An 11,974-nucleotide genomic window follows, 5' to 3' on the forward strand; every position below is an offset into this window, starting at 1 on the left:
AATGATTAAAGTATTTGATTCTGGTTCCTCATCAGTCGATGCTGCTCGTTCCATCTTGAACATCCGCCAGAGGAGACGCTCCATTGCCGACTATGCCATTGACTTCCGCACTCTAGCAGCCCAGAGTCACTGGAACGAAGAGGCGCTGGTCGACGCCTACCTCCATAGCTTGTCCGGTTATCTCAAAGACGAATTGGTATCCCACGCTCCTCCGGTAACTCTTGACAACGCTATCGAACTGACCGCCCGGATCGACCGTAGGGTCCAGGCAAGACGCCGAGAGAGAGAAGATCCCAGCCAATCCATCACCAGGCAAAGTCAAGACATGAGTAAGATACCGAACCCCCCAACCACTTCTACCGCACCTCATGAGATGATGGAGGTGGACCGCACCTTTCTCTCCGTCGAAGAGCGCCAGCGAAGGCGCTCCGAACGGTTATGTTTTTACTGCGGCGGCCAGGGACATAGGGTGGTCAATTGCCCGTTAAAAGCCAACGCTCGTCGGATATAGGGGACGTCCGATTGAGCTCGGCTTTAGTATCGTCCCCCAAGACTGATAGACCTGTTCTCCGGGCAAATCTCATTATTTCCGGTTCATCTCAGCCCTTCCATGCCCTGATCGATTCTGGCGCCGAAACAAATATCCTGGATTTGTCACTCGCACACAAGATGGGGATTCCTGTTAAAACCCTTCCTAACCCGGTATCAGCTCGGGCTTTGGATGGTCACCTATTAGGCACCGTATCCCAAATAACTGAACCCATAGAACTACAGTTGTCTGGAAATCACAGAGAGAAGATCCGATTTCATTTACTTCACTCCCCTAACCAACCCCTTGTTCTGGGTCATCCTTGGTTGGTGCAACACAACCCCCATTTCGACTGGCGCACTGGGTCGATACTTGAATGGGGCATGGACTGTCACCAAACCTGTCTGCGAGCCGCTCCTTACCCAAATCATCCTGTTTCCACGAGGGCTCCACCCAATCTGTCCAAGGTCCCAGCCTGTTACCACCACCTACGGGAGGTCTTCAGTAAAGCTAAGGCCTCTTCCTTGCCCCCTCATAGACCTTATGACTGCGCGATTGATCTCCTGCCAGGGTCCGCTCCTCCTCGGGGCCGCCTCTACTCCCTGTCCATTCCCGAGAGGAAGGCCATGGAGGAGTACATTTCCCATGCCTTGGCGGCTGGTATCATTCGACCCTCCTCTTCTCCTGCAGGGGCGGGGTTCTTTTTTGTGGGAAAGAAGGACGGGTCACTCCGGCCCTGTATAGATTATCGGGGCCTTAATGAAATCACGGTTAAAAATCGCTATCCCTTGCCTCTGCTTGCCTCTGCATTTGAGCTTCTAGAGGGGGCCACGATCTTCACTAAACTTGATCTGCGCAACGCCTACCACTTAGTCCGTATCCGGGAGGGTGATGAGTGGAAGACAGCATTCAACACACCCACCGGTCACTACGAGTACCTGGTAATGCCGTTCGGATTAACCAATGCTCCAGCCGTTTTCCAATCCTTGATAAATGACATTTTACGAGATGTGCTTAATCGTTTTGTTTTTGTGTATCTGGACGATATCTTAATTTTCTCAAAGTCCCTCGATGAACACCGAAAACATGTCCAGCTGGTTCTCCGTCGTCTCCTAGAGAACTCTTTATTTGTTAAAGCAGAGAAGTGCGAGTTTCACGCCAAGACAGTCTCGTTCCTGGGCTACATCGTGGCGGAGGGGACCCTTCAGATGGATCCTGCGAAGGTATCAGCAGTCACCTCTTGGCCTGTCCCTGAGTCTCGGAAAAAACTCCAACAATTCCTTGGTTTTGCCAATTTCTACCGGAGGTTCATCAGGAACTACAGTTCGGTGGCAGCTCCTCTCACGCTTCTTACCAGCCCTAAAGAGCCATTTCGGTGGTCTTCCGAGGCTAATGCAGCTTTCAACCGTCTAAAAACTCATTTCTCTATGGCCCCCATACTCCAGGTGCCTGACCCTGCGCGCCAACTGGTGGTGGAGGTGGACGCCTCAGATGTGGGAGTGGGTGCTGTCCTGTCCCAGCGGTCTGACAAGGACCAGAAGATGCACCCGTGCGCCTTCTTTTCCCGGCGGTTGTCCACGGCCGAACGCAACTACGACGTGGGGGATCGTGAGTTGTTGGCCGTCAAGCTAGCCCTGGAGGAATGGCGACATTGGTTGGAGGGGGTAACGGTGCCGTTCATAGTTTGGACTGACCACAAGAACTTAGAATATATTAGATCGGCCAAGCGGCTCAACCCTCGCCAGTCACGTTGGGCCCTGTTTTTCACCCGCTTTAACTTTACTCTGTCCTACAGACCCGGATCTCGTAATGTGAAGCCCGACGCGCTCTCCCGGCAATTCCAGAATTCCAATGAAACACCTCAGGATCCCGCAACGGTCCTTCCAGCTTCCCGTATGGTGGCAGCAGTTTCCTGGGATATCGAGTCCCGAGTCAGAGAGGCGTTACCCGATCAGTTGGGCCCCAGCTCCTGTCCCGAGGGTTGACTATTCGTCTCCGAACCCTTACGGTCCGAGGTCCTCCAATGGGGGCACAATTCTCACTTTTCTTGCCATCCGGGGTCGGCTCGGACTCACAGTTTCTTGTCCCGACGCTTCTGGTGGCCTACCATGGCCAAGGACGTTAGGGAATATGTCTCCGCCTGTCAAGTGTGCGCCCAGAACAAAGCATCCCACCAACGTCCGGCCGGTCTGTTACATCCACTTCCGGTTCCCCGCCGCCCATGGTCCCACATCTCCTTGGACTTTGTGACGGGGTTGCCAGTATCCGAGGGGATGACGACTGTACTAACTATCGTGGACCGGTTCAGTAAGATGGTCCATTTCGTGGCACTACCAAAGCTCCCCTCCGCCAAGGAAACTGCATTGATAGTCCAGCAACATGTGTTCCGCCTCCATGGCATCCCTCTGGACATTGTTTCTGACCGGGGTCACCAATTCTCATCCGCGTTTTGGAAGGAGTTCTGTCGTCTGTTGGGTGCCTCAGTCAGCCTCTCATCGGGGTTCCACCCTCAATCCAATGGTCAGTCTGAGCGAGTGAACCAAGATTTGGAAACGGCACTTCGCTGTATGGTCTCTAGTGAACCGTTGTCTTGGGCTCGGCAATTGGCATGGGTGGAGTATGCTCACAATTCCTTGGTTAGCTCCTCCACTGGAATGTCCCCCTTCCAGTGCGTATATGGGTACCAACCCCCTATGTTCCCTAGTCAAGAAGAGGAAGTAAACTGCCCGTCTGCTACGGCGAACGCACGCCGTTGTCGGCGAACTTGGGCTCGTGCTCGGGCCACACTCCTTCGGGCAAGCAAGGCTCATTCCGTCGGGGCTAATCGACGGAGAAGTCCTGCTCCGAATTACCAGGTGGGCCAGAAGGTGTGGCTTGCATCAGCTGATCTTCCACTGAAGGCTGAGTCGAGGAAACTGGCTCCTCGGTATCTTGGTCCGTTTCCTATAGTAAGAATTATCAACTCCTCAGCAGTCCGTCTCCGTCTACCAAGATCTATGAGAGTGCACCCCACGTTTCATGTCTCCCGAATCAAACCCGTCAGCCAGAGCCCGTTGGCACCCATTCCACCTCCTCCCCCGGCTCCACGCTCCTTGGACGGGGAGCCTATCTATACAGTGCGCCGCCTGCTCCGCTCCCGACGCAGGGGTCGGGGCTTCCAGTACTTGGTCGATTGGGAGGGATATGGTCCGGAGGAGAGATCATGGATTCCCAGCAGGCAGATCCTGGACCGATCTCTGGTGGCAGAATTCCATCGACTGCATCCTGACCAACCAGCGCCACGCCGTGGTCGTCGTCGTAGGTCCGGCGCTGCTACCCTTCCACCGGCGGACCCACCCGCTACCGCCCCTTCAGATGCGGACGAAGGGGTGTCTATTCACTCGGAAGAATTCTGAGGTACTGTGCTGTTTGTTCTCAGTTTACCTGTGGATATTTTTTTTTGTTTGTTTTGTGCGCTGCAAACGGATTTATTATCCGTCCCCGGGGATCGCCGGTGTGATGGTGACCTTCTGGGGTTCATCGGACGACCTCTGGGCCCTCCATTTTGGATTATTGGTGATGTATTTTGGGTTTTGGGGGATTATTCGGAACTGGCCTGTGACTTTTGTTCCTTGGATTACCGGTGTTTCCATGTGACGTGTTTGGATTATTTTTTTTTTCCCTGGGGGACTTCTGGAGCCGTCCCTTGAGGGGGGGGTTCTGTCGTGATTACCTAACTGGAGCCACCTGAGGTAATCAGCTGGTGTGCTGGAACGCGATTTCCTGATTGGTGGAAGCTTTCTACATAAGCTGTCAGCGTCCAGAGATGGACGTTCGAGTGTACTCCTCGTTTCCCTGAGTGAGCCTCCAACATTCAAGGTACCACAATCCCTTTGTGTATTCCAAGTCTGATTCTCGTTGCCTGACCCTTGTCTGTTAAAAGTTTACGATCTACTCTTCCGTCCCGGCCACCGACTTACCTGCTACGTTACTCGTCACGCGTTTTCACCACGGAGTTGCCATATCGTCCAAAGAGGCTTTCTGCTACCAAGAGCCGACGTCCCAAGCCTGCTCCACCGAACCTTGTCCAAATAAATCCTTTAACTGACGCTATTGGATCCGAGTGCTTGTTCTGGTCCCTGACAAAATTATCTCCTTCTCTTATTGTTTTCTTAAATCAGAATATCATACCTGTCAACCTCCACGGCTCCATGCCCGTACAAACTGTCGTATTTTCCCGTACAAAATAATCGTACACAATGTATATTTTTTTTTCAGAATGATGCATGATGGGAAATCCCAAGGCAGCAGACGCATGCGCACAGTAGCATCAAACCGCTCGCTTCGTTTGCAACGAAAAAAACGATACCGAGATAGAGGCTTCCGCGGCGAACTCCTTTGACTTGACTGATTTGCCGTTTCGTGATAGTCGGCATATACCGGATGGTACCCATAATTGACAAATTTGTGTTTTTCCGTACAGATTTTCTTGTATGTCGTACTCGTCTTAAAATGCATAAAAACGTACTTTGTACGGCAAAACTGTACAGGTAGACAGGTATGGAATATCCCTGAAATAAGAATTAGGCAAGCAGTCAGCACTTGGTTCAAATCCAAGATTGGAGAATTATTTGTCCACTTAAGCGTCTGACAGCAGTTCACTTACTTGCATTTACGTTTCAGCTTTTCCCCATAATTTCACTGAAAATACAAAGTCGATTTCTGTTGTTCATTTTGACTGTTTATTGTTTTTTGATGCCCTTGCAACATCTATTGCAGCCTGGTCATTCTGGAAGGGGGGTTACCTCATGTGCTACCCCTTGTAAGGGTTTTCTTACCCAGTGTTGTAAAATGACAACATTGTTATTTTTTCCAAAAAGTGGAAGACAATTTTTGATGTGCTTGATTTATTTCACATTTGCTTCGCCCATCCGCTTTGCTATTGTTCACGATGATTCTTGGTGAGATATTTGCACATGAGACTGGCCCACAACTGTAGAACTTTCACAATCTACAAAACGTTGGCTGAGCAACAACACTTGGAATTATTATTTGTAAATTAAATGTAAATGTTTCACATTTATACAGTGCTTTTCAAGTCAATGAAGACCTCCCGTAGCGCTTTACAATGTGCTTCACACTTTTCCCTTTCACACACTAACTAACCGATAGCAGCGCCAGCCATGCAAGGCAACTACTTGCTATAGGGGGCATTAGGAATTGAGTGTCTTGCTCAAGGACACTTCGACATATGACATGTAGGAACAGGGAAACGAACCTGCGACCTCTTGATCCCAAGACGAGTGCTCTACCTCCTGAGGTAATGCCGTGTTATTTACTGTATCAAGTAATCAATCATGAAAGTGTTACCTTTTTACTGATGTATTAACGTTTCCACATATCTGTCCTGACAATAAATACAACTACCCTACGGCAAATCTTGCTCCGCCGTTGACCCAGCGTTGTAATAATACAACGTTCTCATAAAACCTTACGATTAATTTTTCATTTTATTTTTTTGCTATTGTTTTATTTTCATCCCCAGAAACTCTCATGACACCATCTAAGTGTTTTTTTCCTATATGGGGTTATTGTCCTCATGCTGAGGTCTTTGGAGTTTTTCCTTGCCCTCATCTAGGTTTCAGATCAGTTGATGTTGTAATGGTGGTCTTTGCACCCCTTTGACCCTTTTTTTGTGATTAAGCGCTATACTAATAAATATGACATGATTTGACTTGAAATTAGTTGATAACTGAAACTGTACAGTAGGCGACACGGCAGATGAGTGGTTACCATGTCTGCGGCACAATTCTGAGGTGATGGATTAAAATCCAACCTTCCCGTGCAGAGTTTTCATGCTCTCCCCGTGATTGTGTGGGTTTCCTCCGGGCACTTCAGTTTCCTCCCACATTCCAAAAACATGCATGTCAGGTTAATTGGTCGGTCCAAATTGTCCCGAGGTGTGAATGAGTGATGTCTCTGTGTGCCCTGCGACTGGCTGCCAACCAGTTGAGGGTGTCCCCTGCCCACTGCCCAAAGATAGTTCGGATGGGCTCCAGCACCCCCGTGACCCTACTTAGCATACGTGTTGAAGATAATGGATGGATGGATGAAACTGTGCAAAAGTTCAGTACAACAACAATGTAGCTTCCCATCTAAACTCACTAAACGGCAAAGGTTGAGAGAACAAATATTCAGGTTATCAGATCCAATCCGCATACATTTTAGTATTAAGTACTAAGATTTTTTTCTCTTTAAAATCTATTAGGTGAGTGCATGAAATGTTTCCCTTCTTTTATGTGTGTGCGTGGTTGCACACCTGTTCCTGTCTGCACTTCTCTTTAATTTATATTTTCATCGATCTTTGGTCATTCCCGCATATTTTCGACTCCCAGGAGAATTATTTAGTCAGGAAACCAGAAGAGGTGAAAAACAGATGTAGCAGTGTGATACTCCATTCCCGGCAACTTGGCATTCTGAAAAAAAGAAAAGGAAAATAATTTTAGGGCCTGAGCTGGTTGATCTGGCATGCATTAGGGTTTCTCAAAGGCAAGGTTTTACCAAGATCAGTGTCTATTTTTTGGAAATTATCATTTTTGGGAATAACAAAAGCAGAGTGATAATCACGGGTCTCAGCCATATTGAAATAATCGAGCGGGTATTGCACTCCTGAATAGTAGGTGCCAGTGTCGTAGAAGAGCTGAACAAGTCAAATCAAGTCAAGTCATTTTTATTTGTATAGCCTTTAATCACAAAGAGTCTCAAAGGGCTGTACAGGTTATTGCACAGACTATTATTTCAGACTATTATTACACCATCCCCTGATCTGAAACCAACATGAGGGCAAGGAAAAAGTCAAAAACCTCAACATGAGGAAAATGAAGAAACCTTGAGAACATGTGGTAATCCCCCTTTCAGGATGACCAGGCTACAATGGATGTTGCAATTACAAATAATACAGAGATATTGTCAACAAAAAATATAGGTTATTCATATGCTATAGAGTAGAAGTGTGTTTTAAGCTTAGATTTAAACATTTCCACTGAGGTTGCAGATTGGATCTCAGGGGGAAGAGCATTCCACAGCACCGAATAATAGAATAATAACAAAAAATATACTTAAAATGAGAAATATTATCTGCCGGTGGAACCAAAAGATATTTTCCTAGCTTCTAATTTCTTTTTAATAAAATAACAAAATCGTAAAAAATTATTCACATTTTTTTTAACTTTATTTGACTTATTCAATTATATTTTTGCAGTCTAATCTGAAACAGATTCATCAAAGTAAGTTGTGTAATATAGTTTCATTTACTAACTAGCCCATGAGCTTATATCTAAAAATAAAATAAGAGAAAAATATAGTAATCTGCTGCCACCTACTGATATGAATGTTAGTAGGTTTAAGAAGACCAAAAATACTGGCATGCTTTTAGATATATTTTTGAAAATTAAAAAAGATAAAATTGGGCAATTTCCTGTGGCACACTTGACAAGGTCTTAACACTGGTTGAAAAACACACAGTTTATATTATACACTTTACAGAGTTCATTCCGAGTGTTTCAAAAGAATTAGTTGAAATGGAGAATTAATAAATAATACAAAGAATTATTCCAAAATTATTTTATGCATAAATGCATCTTTTGGACACATATTCAACTTATTTTCTTCTGCTGACCAGAACTCTTATCAAATTGATCAATCTATCAATGAATTTTTTTTTCTCTGGCCTGGTTCTTCGTCCAAATTTTACAATTCGTTGTGGCCATCTCCATAATTCTAGTTTTTTCAGGAGGATCAAAAATCACAATTCCTATTATTACTTTTCCAAGATCGATTGAACTCCTAGTCATCAATGGTAAATACTCAAGATACAAAATAACGTCAAAAAACACATGTTCTTCCAATTGATTATGTTTAATCATTTCAAATAAAGCAGAGATACAGAATTAATTGAAAGAGCAAATCAATAGAATACTTAGGAGTAAAGATTGGACAACATTTTGGGAAAATCAAGAGTAGTGGGTGTGCACTGTGGAGGAATTATCAGTAAAGGTGAGGACCACATTTTGATGAAAAATACAGGAAACCCGTTTCATGGACAAATGGGGAAGTTTGATGTGTTACAGGGAAAATAAGGCCAACACCATCAATGAACAATGAAGACTGGACTCTGGAAACTACCCACCAACACTGCAATGTCTTCTTGTTTTATTTTTTTATTTCTTGATTCTTTTTTTTAATACGTTCAAAAAATGGGGAAAAAAGCACAATGAAACTTAAGTTACTAAATACTCAAATATCAAAGCACACATCCGGTAGCAGCGCAACCAAGGGAAAAGCAATAAAGGGAGCCTGACAGATATTATGCAAATGTTCAATAAGTATTCATGGGCAACAAATAATTAACATCAAATGATTCTGATATTTTTTTAGGCCAGCAGAGAAGACCTTGCAGGCCCTGACGGACCCGCCACTGTAGGCAAGATAGGAACATATTCAGATGCAACACAACCTTTCTTTTGCTTTTTTTTAACCGTAGCAACAGGCAGTTAGTGGTTGTTTTGATATCCATTCAATACCACTCATCCCAAAAAGAATGTGCGCTCTTGTGTCTTCAAGTATCATCTTTAAACGTATGATGTAAGTAAATAGACTTTTAAAATAGGCGGACCCTTTTCTTAGCACAGCAGCCTTTTAGGGTGTATCCAGTCTCATTAATTTCCTTCAAAAGTATACAGTGACGGTCTAAGAATATCAAATAATCGGTTACATAATAATTTCAGTCAACAAGTCAAAGGGTGTATTCAGACCTGTACTGTTTGGTCTGCTTTAAACCAACCAAAGTACGGTATTTTTCCAACGCCGGTCCCGATTATTCATGTAGCCTGTTCAGAAAATCAGTGATAGGTCGTTTGCAAGCTAGAGCCCATCCCAGCTATCTCCAGGCAGTGGGCAGGGGACACCCTCAACTGATTGCTAGACAGTCGCAGGGCACACGCAGACAGACAACTCACTCACTCATTCACACCTGAGGACAGTTCAAAACGGCCAATTACCAGAAATACATGTTTTTGGAAGATGGGAGAAAACCGGAGTGCCTGGAGGAAACCCACGCAAGCACGGGGAGAACATGGAAATTCTGCACAGGAAGGCCGGTGGCTGGATTTGACCCCATGACCTCAGAACTCTGCCGCGGACGTGCTGACCCCTTAGCTGCCATGCCGCCTATGATTGATTGACGGCTTACACCAGCCTACCAGAGACTCACACAGACAGTAACACCCACCTAACACAGATCGCCTTCCCTAAGAGGTGTCCTGTTTAACAGAGCACAATGCACGATACAATGATCTCAATGACAATAAAGACAAAAATCAATTCATTTCAAAATCCGAGAAGGAGTTAACCAACAACAACCAAAGCGCGAAGTAGCGAGGAGTGTCTGTATTCCTGGCGCATACACCATCCATCACATGATCAACATCGATCCTGACTTCCAAGTAAATGTAAAATGGTCTGCATTTATATAGCTCTTTTCAAGTCAATGATGACCTCCCAAAGCGCTTTACACTTTTTCCTTTCTACACACTAACTAACCGATAGCAGCGTCAGCCATGCAAGGCAACTACCTGCTATCGGGGCCATGAGGGACTCAGTGTCTTGCCCAAGGACACTTCAACATATAACACAGAGGAGCCGGAAATCGAACCTGCAACCTCTTGGTCCCAGGATGAACGCTCTAGCTCCGGAACTAAAGCAATCAACAATCAAGCTAAATAGCTTACCAAATTGGATTTTTGTGGTGTAAATCCTAGTTCAGCTTTGCAAGCCACGATCGCATCCTTGACTTATCATTCACCAACCTGTTTTATAACTTTTCAAACTTTCCGTTTTGGTCCAAACGGTTTGCAGCCCAAAACACAATATTTCAGCAGTGCCTCAAACTTAGAGACATTGTGTCCTAGTGATAAAAATAACTACTTTCATTGAGAAATCAACATTAATTTGAATAATAAACCAAAATACTTAAAGCCATGTAAACGAGTATTTTCGTTAATACTGTTGTGGTGCAGTGCAGATAAACTTCATGACGGGGGACTCTGGTTTGATTGCTCATGATGAAATATCTCTCTTAAAGTTACCCGTTTTTTGAGTGATGCCTTTTTAGTCCGTGTATTATGACGTGTTTCGGTAACGAAATACGATATGTCCGCGAGAGATATTGGAAAGAAAGTGTCTCTGGTGCAGCAGACACATCGGTTCCATGGTGTAATGGTTAGCACTCTGGACTCTGAATCCAGCGATCCGAGTTCAAATCTCGGTGGAACCTGTGTGATTTTACTGTCGCGCTCAGTGTTGAATTTAATGGAAATGTGTTTTCGAGGATCTTTATTCTGATAAAATGCCACGCGATTGAAGTGATCAGTGTGTAATATTTAGTGCCCTCCCAGGGTGAAACGTCTTTCATCCAATAAAAACAACACTCATTTGAATACTATGCATAATACGTGAAGTATCATATTTTTTTAATAAAAATCATAGGTGGAGAATTGTGTCAATCGCCACTAAAATCTATCACTGGGCCTCGCTCGTCCCAGAGAGCAGAGTGCCATCTAGTGGTCAAATTTTACAAATTGAGGCTTAAAGAATTTCGGTTTGTCACCCTTTATTTCCAAAGGCAAACACTATTGTCGTGTGGTTTGAAATCGCAGAATAACAAAGTTAAAATTGTATATTATCAATGGTAATAACGTAGTGAACATTGTCGACAACAAAACTAGACATAGCACTCCAGGATAAACGCGTAATAAAGAGGAAAAAGAGAAAAATAAGATGAAAAGATGTCAGGATAAGCAAAAAATATTGATGCAGGTTTGGAAGCTCCAACACAAATCATCCGCACATTACATGATGTTTAAAAGGAAATTCTACTTAAAGCTTGGGGAGTGCAGTTTGAGGTGTCCTTAAAAGTTGAAAATGAGGGATTTTCTTTACTAAGTATGTGTTTTACACAAACCCCCCAAAAGATGAAAAAAAGGTTAATTTATTTGAGCGCCCCTTAGATATTCCATGTACTTTCACGCAAATCATTAGTTACTCTACAGCTATCACCTGGCTCATAGTCATGATTGCAGCAAAACTTTTTTTTAAATTCTGCACCCTACCTCAAAGCGTCAAGTTTGGCTACTGACTTGAACATAGGGTCGCGGAGTGCTGAAACCCATCCCAACTGCCTTAGGTTGGTGGGCATGGGACACCTTGAACTGGTTGTCAGCCATTTGCAGGGCACATAGAGACAGACAACTCACTCGCTCATTCACACCTAGAAACAACTTGGATCAGCCAATCAACCTGACATGCATTTTTTTGGAATGTGTGAGGAAACCAACGCAAGCACGGGGAGAACATGCGAACCTCACACAGGAAGGCTGCTAGCTGGATTTGATTCCACGACCTCAGAAC

General features: G+C 44.9%; 1 non-coding gene across 1 annotated transcript; it reads left to right on the plus strand.

The window, feature by feature from the left end:
* Positions 1-10,769: 10,769 nt before the first annotated feature.
* Positions 10,770-10,841, plus strand: trnaq-cug (transfer RNA glutamine (anticodon CUG)). The gene has a single exon. It is a non-coding gene; the product is annotated as a tRNA-Gln (tRNA).
* Positions 10,842-11,974: the final 1,133 nt, after the last annotated feature.

Source organism: Urocampus carinirostris, chromosome 8 (assembly GCF_059441175.1).
Source record: "Urocampus carinirostris isolate Australia breed hairy pipefish chromosome 8, RoL_Ucar_1.0, whole genome shotgun sequence".
Lineage (NCBI taxonomy): Eukaryota > Metazoa > Chordata > Actinopteri > Syngnathiformes > Syngnathidae > Urocampus > Urocampus carinirostris.